At 37.7% G+C, this 15,564-nt stretch overlaps 1 protein-coding gene across 7 annotated transcripts in view; it reads right to left on the minus strand.

The window, feature by feature from the left end:
• PEAK1 (pseudopodium enriched atypical kinase 1) overlaps nt 1-15,564 on the minus strand; it is a 328,690-nt gene that overhangs the window by 257,248 nt on the left and 55,878 nt on the right. For all 7 annotated transcript variants that reach the window (XR_009597237.1, XR_009597236.1, XM_042235200.1 and 4 more), the window contains exon 2: nt 13,677-13,740. The gene's annotated coding sequence lies outside the window, so the exon portion shown is untranslated. The remainder of the gene's footprint in view (nt 1-13,676; nt 13,741-15,564) is intronic.

Below are 15,564 nucleotides of genomic sequence, written 5' to 3' on the forward strand. Positions count from 1 at the left end.
CCCTCATTAAAAAACACATTTTTTTGTATTCCTAAAAAACAATAAAACCTTTAGCTTAAAAGGTAAATAAAACTACTATATGGAACTTACGCTATATGTCCTCCCTTTAGTCTTTGCCCTCAAGCAAATTCACTCCCTGGTCCACAGCAACATCTTCTGCTGACACCATTATATTAATCTCAGGGTTCTTAACCTAGGGCTGTAGGGTCTGTGCATAGAATTCAGAAGACTCAAGAACTTGGGGGGCAAAATATATCACTTCTTTATTTTCTACAACCTCTAAAATTACTAACATATACTGTATTTACAAATTTACTAAATTACTATGAGCCTTCCACTATAAAATCCCATGGATGGAGAAGCTATCCATACTGTGGGCTACAGTCCATGGAGTCACAAAGAGTTGGACATGACTGAGCGACTTCACTTCACTTCACTTCCACTATATCTTGTGTAGTATGTTAACCAAGCACATATTACTCTACACAATTCATTTGGTAATGGTTGCTATTGTTCTTTAGTTGCTAAGCTGTGTCGGACTCTTTTGTGACCCCGTGGCCTGTAGCCTGCCAAGTTGTCTGTCCATGGGATTTCCCAGGCCAAGAATACTGGAGTGATTACCCATCTGCTTCTCCAAGGATGTTCCCAATCCAGAGGTCAAACCCACATCTCCTGCGTTGGCAGATGGGTTCATTACCATTAAGCCACCAGGGAAGCTCTTGGTAATAATATGTTCATATAATTGCTTTCCTTTGTAATCCTACATATTCTAACCATCTATGGCAAACTGTATTTCCCAAATATACTACAAAAATATCTCCCATTTCACATGCTTTTCTATGATGTAAACATGCCACTTCCCTATAAAGAAGTAGAGCCTGGGACTTCCCTGGCTGCGCAATGATTAAGACTTCTCGCTTCCACTGCACAGGGCACAGATTCAATCCCTGGCTGGGGAACTAAGATTCCTCATGCTGTGTGGTGCAGCCAAATTTAAAAAAAAGAATTTTTTTTTTTTTTAAATGAAGATGTAGAGCCTAATTCCCTTCTCCTTAAATCCAAGGTGGCACTTAACTTTTTTGCAACCAACAGAGTGTGGTGGATATGACATTGAGAGGCCTCTAAGGCTAGGGAAGGAAAAGTAATGCAGGTTCTGGGTTACATTTCGGATGGTTGGTTAAACAGTGATAGTTACCAGAACAGAATTCGGTACCTGCAACTAGACTGTTGACATACAAAAACATAAAGCATGTGATACTGGCTTTGAGATTTGGTGGTAGACACAACCTGGCAGGGCCCTAAGAATCTCATTAGCTAAAGCTTGATGAGCCTTGAGGAGGCTGAGGAGGCTGTTGGAGAAGGCTCAAAGGAGAGTGAATAAAGTGCTCTCAGAAGCCAGAGGAAAGAAGAGAGACCCTTGTTACAAAGCAGCAGAAAATTTAGCAAAACTGTTGCCTGTGCTAAGTTAAAAAGCAGAAAATGTTGGTAAGGAACTGTTCTTCTAGCTAAGGTAATTTCCAAGCAGAAAGTTCAAAGTGTCAACTGGTTTCTTTTATATGTACACACAGTAGAAGGTACAGTTAGAAAGATGAGCTAAAGAAAGTATTCTGTTTTCAGGCAGAATTTAAGGAAATATAAAGGCCCCAGCAAATTGCTGGATTCAAAAGTAAAATTATTTTCATCTACAGTCTCGCCCAGCAGAGAATGTTCAAAGCAAGAAAAGGTCTGAAGACAAAGATCAAACAGAGGTTGCTGGGAGGAAAATATGGTCTCCAGGAAGAGAGGAAGCCAAGGATGTTACTGAAAAATCCTTTGTTAACACCTGGTTTCTCCTTGATCTCCTTCCCAGTGCCTTTTTCTGTACTTGTCCACTAAAACTAGACAGGTCCAAGGGTTTTGTCCTCAATGTCTTCAACTACTTCTGAAAATTTATTAACCCCCAAATCTCTGTCTTTCTCAAGCCCCCACCTCTCTCTAAGAACTAGACAGATCTATACATCTCTACCTGAATATCACAGGGAAACCTCAAACTAAACTATTTCAGCATCTTATCCATCCCTACCCAAGTTCTTCCTATACCTGTACATGCACTGGGAATAAGGAGTACTACTACCTAGTAAACTGCCCAACACAGGAGTTGTCCCTGATTTCTTCCTCTTCTTCACCCTGCCTTCTTCCTCCCTCAAGCAACAGCTGATAATATCAGTTTTCAAGTTCTACAGATTCTACCTGCTAAACTTCCCTAAACTCCACCCCTCTTCAGTTACATCCTGTCTGGACTACCTTTCAAACAGTATCTCCATATCAATATATCTTCCATACTATCCTCAAAATCATCTCCTTAAAATAAAATATTAGTCAGGTTAATCTCCTGCCTAAGATTCTTCAAAGACCCCTATCAAAACCTTTGGACATAGCTTACAAGTAAGTATCTTTTGGTCCTGTTCTCCCCTACAAAATGCCTCACATACCATTTATTTCAATGATGCAAAATAAGGACCCACCACAATTATGAGTACATACTTCTCCCCATAGAAAGCAACTCCTGTTATGAATTCTAAGTACTTCGCTATGTGTTAATTGAATTCAATAATTATAGAGCACCTACTTCATGGCAAATCTGGCAGGACGTATGCCAGGGCAAAGCATACAGAAACAAATAAGAAACAGGTCCTGCCTCTCCCCTGGAAGCACAGAGAAAGAAGGAAAATAAGTACAACACAGGAATTTGTAATGGAAGATACCATGATGTAGTAAACTAATCATCTGGAGTGTGCACAGAGGTAGAGCAGGCAGTAAGAAAAACAACAGGATAAATATAGCATATTCTCCTGGAGCAACATATCCCTTTGATGTAAGTAACTTAAAACATTTTAATATTAATACACTCATTATAAGCAGAATACAAATTACATGAGAGATACAATTAAATACTTTAAAATTCATGGGCCATTTGGGGTAAGAATGACTATCCAGAGTTAGAATTTAAAGCAATATTACTTAGCAGAAGGATAGCCATGTTAAGTAAGAGACCTTCTTAGAACTGAGCAACTTACACCACCTAAAGGACATTTTGGCTCTGCAGATCCAAAAAGCCAGCTCTGGCTGGGCAAAAATTCAGTGAAACACGACTGGATGGTCAAAAAGATTCTGTTACAATCAGCCTATACCTCTATACAACCTCTTTAGAGGGCTTCAGATATGGCAAGAAGGTTTGCGGACAACTGAGGAATCCTGATTGAAGGCAGGAGAAGGGGACAACAGAAGATGAGGTGGTTGGATGGCATCACCGACTCGATGGACATGAGTTTGAGCAAGCTCCGGGAGTTAGTGATTGACAGGGAGGCCTGGTGTGCTGCAGTCCATGGGGTCACAAAGAGTCAGACATGACTGAGCAACTGAACTGCACTGAGGAATCCTGAACCTACTAACCTACTTGGTCAGATTAAAGTTACCTGTAATTATGCAAAGGAAGCCTAAGAAGACCAAGAAAAGTTTATACTGGCTCTAGTTCCTGCTGAGATGCTGAGTCAGCAAAATCGCTGACTCAAAATCTCTTTCAGGAGATCAGCCCTTAGGGAAGTTACACAGGAAAAAATGGAGAAACCTATGAAAAACCCCTGGGATAACAAGGACCCATTTTGAATTGTTATGTGTGGAATGATGGTTTTGGCCTGAGGCAAGAGGCACCCCACCAAAACCATGGGATAACAAAACAGAACACCTACTGAAGTTCAATTTTTGCTTTTCTTGGGTCCCAACACCTTTGTGCACACAACCTGGTCCCATCTGTGGGACAACCACTGGTCTCTGGTCCTCAGAAAAATAGAAGCTGAGAAAAATAGCTGGATACACACTAATCTGCCCTGGATGTTTCTTCACATCACCCCTCCTCCTACACAAATCTCTTCCTCAAGAGAAAAATGTAAAGAAGTGACCCGAAGTTATACTGTATGGTGTTAGGAGTGACTGACCCCAACCCCAGAGTGCCTGGGGCTCTCTAACTCCTGCCCTGATATCATCAGGATGTAAACCCAATGCTCTCCTACAAAATAAGGTAGACATGATGACTTCAACAGAAATACTTTCTAACAATTCTGGAGGCTGGAGGTCTGTAACTAGGGTGCCAGCAGGGTCAGGCTCTGGTGAGGTCTCTCTTTATGGCTTGCAGATAGCAGCAAGTCTTATAAAGGCACTAACCTCAATGGAGCAAGGCCCCACCCACCTACAGGACATCATCTAACTTTACCATCTTCCAAAGGCCCCATCTCCACATACACACACTCGGGGTCAGGGCTTCAGCATACAGATTTGGAGCAGGGGGAATGATATATTCAGTACATAACATCCATTTTTTAAGGGGGATATTTGATCCTAACATCATACCATATGAAAAATCAATGGCAAGAATTTAAACATCAAAAGCAACTTTTACAAAACTCAGTGGAAAAGATGACTATTGTCTGACATCAGTAAGGAAAGATTTCACTATATTAAGAACCACTGTTCATCAAAAAATACCTTCAAGAAAGTAAAAATACAACTTATAAACTAGCATAAAGTATCCACAATACACACAACTCATAATGCACTATTATCAACAACACATATAGCACTAGCATACACATACAAACGCATTTGGAACATCGCCAAAAAAAATGAGCAGGAGACAATAAAGAGGCATTTCATGGCAGAACACAAACATATAACCAAGACATGTACAAAAAACTGTTCATCACAAAGGATTATAGATTTTCAAAGCAAGGCCCTGTGTCATGAAAAACAGTGACAAGCTTTGAAATGGAACTAAACCAAACAAACAATTAAAAAAAAACAAACCTAGTGAGTGTTCTCTTGAACTCACACATTCATTACCTCCATCTTTCATCGCCTTTGAGAAATTTTTCAATTTGATAAAATGTAGAAAATTGATGATAATGTGAACTATTCTTGTGTACAACAGAGCAAATTAGTTATGTCCAGTGGATTACAATTGATAATTGCCCAGGAGATAGACCAATTTTTGCACCTATTTGAAAATTTTATTTCAGCATTCCTTTACTACATATAAATAAGCAGTTCTTCGAATCTCCCTTTGAACTGATTTAAACATCTTACCAGTTTCCTCATTAGTGACTTAAATAAAATACTTGACAAGTGTTCATTTTATATCTGTATGAGAGTCACAATTATACCTCCTTTTAAAAATCCTTTGTGACCTCAATTAAAATTCAACATCAACCACTATGATTTAAAAAAAAGAAAAAACCTTTCAGCAAATGAGGAACAGAAAGGGCTATTCAATCCAAGGTTAATGTCATTATGAATGACTGACAATTTTCTCCTTAAAGCCAAGGATGTCTACTCTCATCTCAAGTGATGAGAGTATTAACTTTTAATTCAAGTATTAAAAGTTGTATGGGAGGTTCCAGTGTGTAAAATAAGGCAAGGGAAAACTGACAGAATGAGGGGAAGAAGTAAAACTGTCTTTGATTATATACCTATCACAATTACACAGTAAAGCCTGGAAAATCTTAAGAAAAAAAGCTACTTAACAAAGGCCAATATACAAAATTAAATTCTATTTTTATATGCTAGTGATGAATAACTTGAAACAAAACATTTAAAATGTCACTACAATAACAAAAAATAAAAGACTTATACACTGAAAACTAAAAAAAATACATAGCTCTTAAGAAATTAAAGATTTAATTTTAAAATGTTAAGATGTCTACTCACTTTAATTTGATCTGTGGAATAAATAGTGTGAAGTAAAATCTATAAATGTTTTTTTCAGAAAATGAAAAGCTGATCTTAAAACCTAAATTTCAGTGGATTTTAATATTTAAAGGAAAAATAAAGAGCCTAGAAGAGCCAAAACAAATTTTTAAGAAAAAGAAAATTAGAGAACTTACTCTACTTGACTTCAAAACTTAAAAATCTACTCTAGTCAAAATAGCATGTTATCAACAAAAAGGAAAAAAGTATCAATGGAACAGACATATACATGTATAGTCAACCAATTTTTGATGACAAGAAAGTCATCAAAGCAATTCAATGAGGAAAAAGTCTCTTTAACAAACGGTACTGGGGAAAGTGGTAATTCATATGCAAAACAATGAAGGTAAACCCTAAAGTAATATTAAATAAAAAAGTTAACCTAAAATGGATCAAACATCAAATTGTAAGACCTAAAAGATATGCCTAAAAGTAAGATGTTTCTCTTGGGCGAAAACATAAAGCAAAAGCTTCACAACACTGGATTTGGCAATGATTTCTTGAATATGACACCAAAGACACAGGTAATAAAAGATAAAACAGACAAACTGGACTCATGAAAAGTTTTAAATTTTGTACATACAAAGACACTATTCATGGAATAAAAAGATAAGCCACAGAATGTAAGAAAATATTTGCAAATCACATATATGATGAGAGAATAATATTCAAAATATATAGAGAATTCCTAAAACTCAACAACAAAAAAACAAATAACCCAAAAATGGGCAAAGGACTTAAATCAACATTTCCCCAAGAACCTTTATAAACGATCAATAAGCACAGGAAAAGATGCTCAGTATCATTAATCATTCAGTTCAGTTCAGTCACTCAGTTCAGTTCAGTTGCTCAGTAGTGCCCAACTCTTTGCCACCTCATGAGTTGCAGCATGCCAAGCCTCCCTGTCCATCACCAACTCCCAGAGTTCACTCAAACTCACGTCCATTGAGTCAGTGATGCCATCCAGCCATTTCATCCTGTCGTTCCCTTTTCCTCCTGCCCCTAATCCCTCTCAGCATCAGAGTCGTTTCCAATGAGCCAGCTCTTTGCATGAGGTGGCCAAAGTACTGGAGTTTCAGCTTTAGCATCATTCCTTCCAAAGAAATCCCAGGGCTGATCTCCTTCAAAATGGGCTGGTTGGATCTCCTTGCAGTCCAAGGAACTCTCAGGAGTCTTCTCCAACACCACAGTTCAAAAGCATCAATTCTTCGGCACTCAGCTTTCTTCACAGTCCAACTCTCACATCCATACATGACCACAAGAAAAACCATAGCCTTGACTAGATGGACCTTTGTTGGCAAAGTAATGTCTCTGCTTTTGAATATGCTATCTAGGTTGGTCATAACTTTCCTTCCAAGGAGTAAGCGTCTTTTAATTTCATGGCTGCAGTCACCATCTGCAGTGATTTTGGAGCCCAAAAATATAAAGTCTGACACTGTTTCCATTGTTTCCCCATCTATTTCCCATGAAGTGATGGGACCAGATGCCATGATCTTCGTATTCTGAATGTTGAGATTTAAGCCAACTTTTTCACTCTCCTCTTTCACTTTCATCAAGAGGCTTTTTAGTTCCTCTTCGCTTTCTGCCATGAGGGTGGTGTCATCTGCATATCTGAGATTACTGGTATTTCTCCTGGCAATCTTGATTCCAGCTTGTGCTTCCTCCAGCCCAGAGTTTCTTATGATGTATAAGCTAAATAAGCAGAGTGACAGTATATAGCCTTGACGTACTCCTTTTCCTATTTGAAACCAGTCTGTCGTTCCATGTCTAGTTCTAACTGTTGCTTCCTGACCTGCATATAGGTTTCTCAAGAGGCAGGTCAGGTGGTCTGGTATTCCCATCTCTTTCAGAATTTCCCACAGTTTATTGTGATCCACACAGTCAAAGGCTTTGGCATAGTCAGTAATACAGAAATAGATGTTTTTCTGGAACTCTCTTGCTTTTTTGATGATCCAGTCATTAGAGAAATGCAAATCCAAACCACAAGTACCATCTCACACCCAACAGAATAGCTACTATGAAAAAAAATAGCAAACAATTTTAGGCAAAATGTGGAGAAACTGGAAACTTTGTGCATTGTTCAGGGGAATGTCAAATGTTATTTCTGCTGTGGAAAACAATATGGTGATTCCTCAAAAATGAAAAAAATACAGAATTACCATATGATCCAGCAATTCCACTTCTGAATATAAACCCAGAAGAACTGAAAGCAGGATCAGAAAGAGATATTGGTACACCAAAGTTCACAGGAGCATTTTTCATAATAGCAAAAACATGGAAGCAACCCAAGTATTTATTAACAGATGAATGGATAAGCAAAATATGATATATACATATAACAGAGTATTATTCAGCTTTATAAAGGAAACAAAAACATACCGCAACATGGATAAACCTCAAGGACATTATGCTAAGTGAAATAAGCCAGTCACAGAAAGACAAATTACTGTATCATTCCACTTATATGAAGTACTTCTATGAGTAGTCAGTCATAAAGACAGAAAGCATTATTGAAGTGCCCTTTTGGTTGGACCAAGAAGTCCCATCTTGGCTGCCTGGGACTGTAGGGAAAGGAAAATGGGGATTTGTTGTTTATCATCTACAGAGTTTGCTTCACAAGATGGAAAGAGTTATGGGGGGACTCCCCCAGTGGTCCAGTAGTTGGGAATTCACCTTGCAATGCAGGGGACATAGGTTCAATCCCTGGTCGGGGAACCAGGATCCCACATTCCACGGAACAACTAAGCCCAAGGGCACTGCAACTACTAAGCCTGTGAACTACAATTACAGAGTCTACAACTAAGACCTGAGGTAGCCAAATAAAGTAATTAATTTTTTTTAATTAAAAAAAAAGAGTTATGGGGATAGATGGTGGCGATTGCTGCACAACATGAAAGCATTTCAAACCACTGAACTATATACTTAAAAATGGTTAAGATGATAAATTTTATGTTATGTATATTGAGTTACAAATTTTTTAAAAGACACTAGAAAGAGAGAATGGGAGGAAAGAACTTTGTGATGGTGAAAACAGATGATTCTTTAAAAAAAAAAAAAGTGACAGAAATCAGATTAGTGGTTCACTGTGGTGAGGGAAAAGAATATCAAGGAAGGAGCCTGAGGAAACTGAAGCAGTAAAAAAAAATATTCTAAATTTTATAGGGGTATGGATTATATAGGTATATGCATTTGTCAAAACTCACTGAACTATATATTTTAGATCTATATGTTTTACTGTAACACTGAAAATTATACCTAACTTTTAAGAGTTTTTTAAAAGATCACAATTAATTTTATTTTAGATCATTCAGCTGCAAAATTTTAAAGTCTAAAAACACCACGTATTGTAGAGACTGGAAAACAACAAGATGTTACACACTAATTGTAGAAGGATAAAATGGGGCAATCACTTTGGAAATAAATTTTGGATTATCCCTTTAACATTTAGTACCATATAACCCAGCAACCCCATTCATAATTACATAGTGCAGGAGAATCTCTTGCACATGAACTATTATAAGTCATGTATAATGTTTCTTTCATCAGTGTTCAAATTAGCAAACACCTGAAGACTGAATTTTTTATCACTCAATCCCAGAAATAGTGTGATAACTAAGGTTATCAGGTTTAAACATTAAAGATGCCTTTATGTATATATTATCACTTTGTTCAATGTGTGTGTGTACAGTATAAATCCAAAATTAAGGCACAGAATTAGGTACTATAATGATTTTTTAGCATATTAAAAAGCAGAGATATCACTCGGTTGATAAAGGTTCTTTGAGTCAAAGCTATGGTTTTTCCAATAGTCATGTACAGATGTGAGAGTTGGACCATAAAGAAGGCTGAGCTCTAAAGAACTGATGCTTTTCAACTGTGCTGTTGGAGAAGACTCTTGAGAGCCCCTTGGATTGCAAGGAGATCAGACCAGTCAGTCCTAAAGGAAATCAACCCTGAATATTCACTGAAGGACTGATGCTGAAGATGCAACTCCAATACTTTGGCTACCTGATGCGAAGAGCTGACTCACTGGAAAAGACCCTGATGATGGGAAAGGTTGAAGGCAAAAGGAGAAGGAGGCAGCAGAGGATGAGATGGCTGGACAGCATCACGAACTCAATGGACATGAGTTTGAGCAAACTCCGGGAGATAGTGAAGAACTGGGAAGCCTGGCATACTGCAGTTCATGGGATTGCAACGGGTCAGACACAACTGAGTGACTGAACAACAACAATGATTTTTTATTTTTTATTTTAAAAGGTAGAATTTATTCTTTCAACATGGCTTTTAGGGAAGTAAAGACCGGAACTTATCTAAATGTTGGTTACATCATTGACACTATATTCATACACAAAATATCCTGCAGCTGTGAACATGAATGAAGTAGATCTAAGTATGCAGAAAGATTTCCAAGATATGGAAATCAGTTGAAAAATCAAGAAGTAGAACAGTACATTTTCACAGATTAAAATGAATTCCATAAGATATTTTAAATTTTATATATATATTTGCAAAAACAATTTGAAAGCTAATCAACTACTAATGGTACTTTCTTCTGCAGAGAGGGACAGAGGATCTAAGGTGAAAGGAAGACTTATTTTTCCCTGTAAATCCTTTGGTACTATCTGAATTTCTGACCATGTACCTGTTTTTCAATTTACTTGGAGGGAAGGGAAAAAGATGCTCTCAAAATACTTTATGTTCTGGCAAGCAACCTCTTCATGCTTCACAGGAGGGGAAGAGCCAAAATAATCTTGAATAAGAACAAAATAGGAGAATTCAAAATAGGAATATTGTGAATTCAATACTACAAAATCTACAGTAATCAGACAATGTGGTACTAGCACAAGAGAAGATGTATAAATCAATGGAATTGATTTGAAAGTCCAGAAATAGCTTCCCAGGTGACACTAGTGGTAAAGAATATGCTTGCTAATGAAGGAGACACAAGAGACACAGGTTTGACTGCTGGGTCCAGAAGATCCCCGGGTCTGGAAGATCCCCTGGAGTAGGAAATGGCAACCTGCTCCAGTGTGCTTGCCTGGAAAAATTCCATGGACAGAAGAGTCAGGTGGCCTACAGTCCATGGGGTCTCAAAGAGTCAGACATGACTGAACATGAGCATGATATTCATTAAGGGCACCAACCTAATTCAGTGGCCTAGGACAACTGGGTATCTGAATGCAAAAGAATGAAGTTGAGCCTGTACTTCACATCACATATAAAAATTAACTCAAAATAAAACACAGATCTAAATTTAAGATCTAAAACATTAAAACTCATATTTGAAAGAAAATACAAATTAATCTCCATTACCATGGATTTCTTAGATAAAACACCAAAATCATAAGCGATAAAAGAAACAGATAAAAATAAAATCTTTGTGCTTCAAAGAACAATACTGATAAAGTGAAATGACAACTCACAGAAGGGGAGAAAATATTTGCAAATCATATATTTCATAAGTGACTTTATCCAGGATATATAAAGAACTCTTACAATCAAAGAATAACCTAATTTTTAAATGGGCAAAGGATTTGCATAGGCCTTTCTCAAAAAAAGATATACAAATGGCCGTTAAGCACATGGAAAGATACTCAACATCATTAGCCATTAGTGAAGTACAAATCAAAACCACAATGAGTGGTTTACAACCATTAGAATAGCTGTAATTAAAAAAAAAAAAGAGGACAATAACAAATGTTGGTGATGATATGGCAAAACAAATCATACACTGCTGGTGGGAATGTAAAATGATACGGTCTCCTTGGAAAACTATTTGGCAGTTTCTCAAAATACTAGACATGGATTTACCAAATGACCCAACAATTCCACTCTTAGGTATATAACTGAGAGAAATGAAAACATGTACACACAAAAACTTATACACAACTGTTCACAGCAAAATATTCATAACCAAAATGTAGGAACAATCTAAATGTTCACCAACTGATGAACAGATAAGCAAAATATGGTATACACATATAGCAGAGTACAGCTCCTGACCAAGAAATCCACCTATGACTTTTCCAACCCAGCCAAAAATTACTACAAAGGCCCCAGCAGACCTCACATGGGAAACCTGCCCTTCCCTCACCAGATTTGGTACACAGCCAACACACTGCAGTCTCTGAACAAAGTTGTGGTCAAGGATGCAGGCCCCCAGGTTGACCATGCTCTTTAGCACAGCTGCATCCCTAGCCCAGGTACATTCTTCCAGGAGTTTCTTTAATCTGTGGCCTGCAGCTGAGGCCTTTCCTCAGGTGCTTCTTCTGCGATCTTCACATTAGGAAGGAAACATTAGAGATTTTCTCTACTCTTGGCTCCATACTCTAGCCCTTCCGTCTCAGCCTCCAAATAGCCCTGGGTCCATAAAACTGCAGGAACTTTTTGTTTAGCGCTCCCTCAGCTGTGAGAGGACTCCCCCCACCGCTCCCCTACCCCCATACTGATTCCCTGAGTGAGAGGACCTGTACTTTCTCAGGTGTCGCCTCTTGCTTATACTATCTCAGCAAGTGAATAAAGGCTAGACCATCACTTTCATTTTGGAACGTTGTTTTTAACCAGCTACTCTTGACACTTGGACGCTCAGTACTACCCCTACCCTCAACCCCATCTCTCCCTCTGTCTCTCTCTCTTAAGTCAGCTAAATCCCTGACACATACAATAGAATATTATTCACCCATAAAAAGGAAAGAAGTACTGGTTCGTGATGAATGAACCATGGCTGAACCTTGAAAACTTTATGCTAGATGAAAGAAGTAAGTCACAAAAGACTACACATTGTACAATTTCAGTTATATGAAATGTCCAGAATAGGCAGCTCTCCAAAGAGAAAGTAGATTAGTAGTTGCCTGGGACTGAGTAGAGGGAGGAATGAGAAGTGACTGCTAATGAGTACTGATTTCTCTTTGGAGTAATAAACATATTCTAAAATTAGACTGAGATGATAGTTGCATAACTCTGTAAATTTAATTAAACACCAAATTTAAATAAACAAGTGAATTTTATGATATGTAAATTATTTCTCAGTAAAGCTGTTTTTTTTAATGTTAGTTCCCAACACTCTCAGAGAACCAGTGAAATGAAAAATGGATAAAAGCAGAATATACTGCTTTGTAAAGGAGTTTGTAAAATATCCTTTAAACAATGTAAAGGTACTGAAGGACTCTGAGTCATGGACTAACATGATGACATTTATCTTTTAGAAAAAGCACCCTTATAAGTGTGACAAGAATGGCTTAGGGCGGAGCTGGATTCAAGGTGGAAAGACCAGGTGACAGACTTATAATTGTATATTTTAAAAAATCTAAAGATGAAGATTTGAGCCAAGACACATAAGAAAAGGAAAAGGGCTATGATACTATCGGAGTAGAACACCAGCCACAGAAATCAAACACTAACATACTAAAGGATATATCCTTATTTTATAAGCCCCCCAAACAGTGGGAACTAAAGAAAATAATCAGCTCCAAGAGAACAGAGTGGTAGAAAACTCTAAATAACAGAACTATTAAAATAGTTACCAGATATTATAATCTAGGACTTAACTAATTAAAGGTTTGCCTTTAAAAATATAAGATTATAATGCCAATATCTTTCTCAAGTGTGTGTCAGAGAACAGCTGTGTGAATTCCATCTTTGCGTATGAAAAACAAAGTAAAAATTCACTCAAAGCTATTTTAATCACTAGAACCAGCTCCATTCATTCCAATCAAATGTCTTACAAATTAAAAGTAAGCATGCTATATATATAGCTTTATAATAAATAGTATTTGCTTCCTATTAAAACTCAGAGGAAAAGACACTAAATTTTTAAAGCCTTAAATTTTTCAGAAACAATTATTTCTCATTATAAATACATTTTAAAAGACACGTGTATTCATAAAATATCTTACCTTGGGTTTTCAGAAAAATCCACAGAAAAATATTTATGGCATAAGTTCCAGCTTAGGCAGACACCTGAATTGAAAAAAAAAGGAAAACGATGTGGTCAATATGACTAAATCTGAGTAGGGAACTTAATTTTTTCAAGAGGAGAAACCTAACTTGACTGTTCAAATTTTATGTTCAAGTTGTTCTTTAGAAATCTGTAGACTGTCAAGGATATTAATTCTGCTAAACTTTCTATTATCTATAATTATTTAATATTTTGACAACTCTTGAAATTTAAAAAAAAAAGAGTATCAAAACATATATTAACAAGGGATGAGGGGAATCAATTCAAGAGGAATATTTTTCTTTTACCTGCTCAAGTTTTCAAAAGAAAAGGCATTTTCTAAAAGTCTGCACTCCCTATAAAATCACCATCATGACCTCCTATCCTCACAAAAATGACGGTACTCAAAATATCTGAAAATGAAAAAGTAAACCAACAGCATGTGTTTATAATAAACTTAAGTAAAAGGGAAGAGTATATGAAACAAATGGCTGATAAACTATGAAAACTCATCTATATTGGCCAAGGAAATCAAACTGAGATATCATCTTTCATCAATAAAATTAGAGTTGTTTTTAAAATAAGATGTTAGTTATTAGTGCTGTTCCAATTATCCTCCTTCTGAGACTCACAGTAGAATTGCACTTCACTGCTCTGTTTCATCTCTGGGCTATGTGACTTGCTTTAGCCACTAAAATGTATACCGACATATGAGATACTATCAAGCATAAGATCCAGGAAAGAAAGTGAAGTCAGTCGTGTTCGATTCTTTGCGACCCCATGGATACCAGGCTCCTCCATCCGTGGGATTTTCTAGGTAAGAGTACTGGAGTGGGTTGCCATTTCCTTCTCCAGGGAACTTCTTGACCCAGGGATCGAACCCAGGTCTCTCACATTGTAGACAGACACTTTACTGTCTGAGCCACCAGGGAAGTCCACAAGTTTCAGAAACCAGTACACAATTGGAAGGCCTACCCAAGTAACAAGATGGAGCTCTGATTAGGATGGTTCACTAAATGACTCCAAAGAGAGAGACAGAAGACACTGTTGATATGTATTAGACATGTAGCACGAGCAAAAATTAAACTTTGTTGTATTAAACCACTGAGATTTGGAGGACTGTTACGATAGCATCAGTTCAGTTCAGTTCAGTTCAGATGCTTAGTCATGTCCGACTCTCTGAGACCCCATGAATCGCAGCATGCCAGGCCTCCCTGTCCATCACCAACTCCCAGAGTTCACTCAGACTCATGTCCATTGAGTCCGTGATGCCATCCAGCCATCTCATCTTCTGCTGTCCCCTTCTCCTCCTGCCCCCAATTCCTCCCAGCATCAGAGTCTTTTCCAATGAGTCAACTCTTCGCATGAGGTGGCCAAAGTACTGGAGTTTCAGCTTTAGTATCATTCCTTCCAAAGAACACCCAGGACTGATCTCCTTTAGAATGGACTGGTTGGATCTCCTTGCAGTCCAAAGGCCTCTCAAGAGTCTTCTCCAACACCACAGTTCAAAAGCATCAATTCTTTGGTGCTCAGCTTTCTTCACAGTCCAACTCTCACATCCATACATGACCACAAGAAAAACCATAGCCTTGACTAGACGGACCTTTGTTGGCAAAGTAATGTCTCTGCTTTTCAATATGCTATCTAGGTTGGGCATAACTTTCCTTCCAAGGAGTAAGCGTCTTTTAATTTCATGGCTGCAATCACCATCTGCAGTGATTTTAGAGCCCCTCAAGGTAAAGTCTGACACTGTTTCCACTGTTTCCCCATCTATTTCCCATGAAGTGATGGGACCAGATGCCATGATCTTAGTTTTCTGAATGTTGAGCTTTAAGCCAACTTTTTCA

The sequence above is a fragment of the Ovis aries genome, chromosome 18, assembly GCF_016772045.2.
Source record: "Ovis aries strain OAR_USU_Benz2616 breed Rambouillet chromosome 18, ARS-UI_Ramb_v3.0, whole genome shotgun sequence".
Lineage (NCBI taxonomy): Eukaryota > Metazoa > Chordata > Mammalia > Artiodactyla > Bovidae > Ovis > Ovis aries.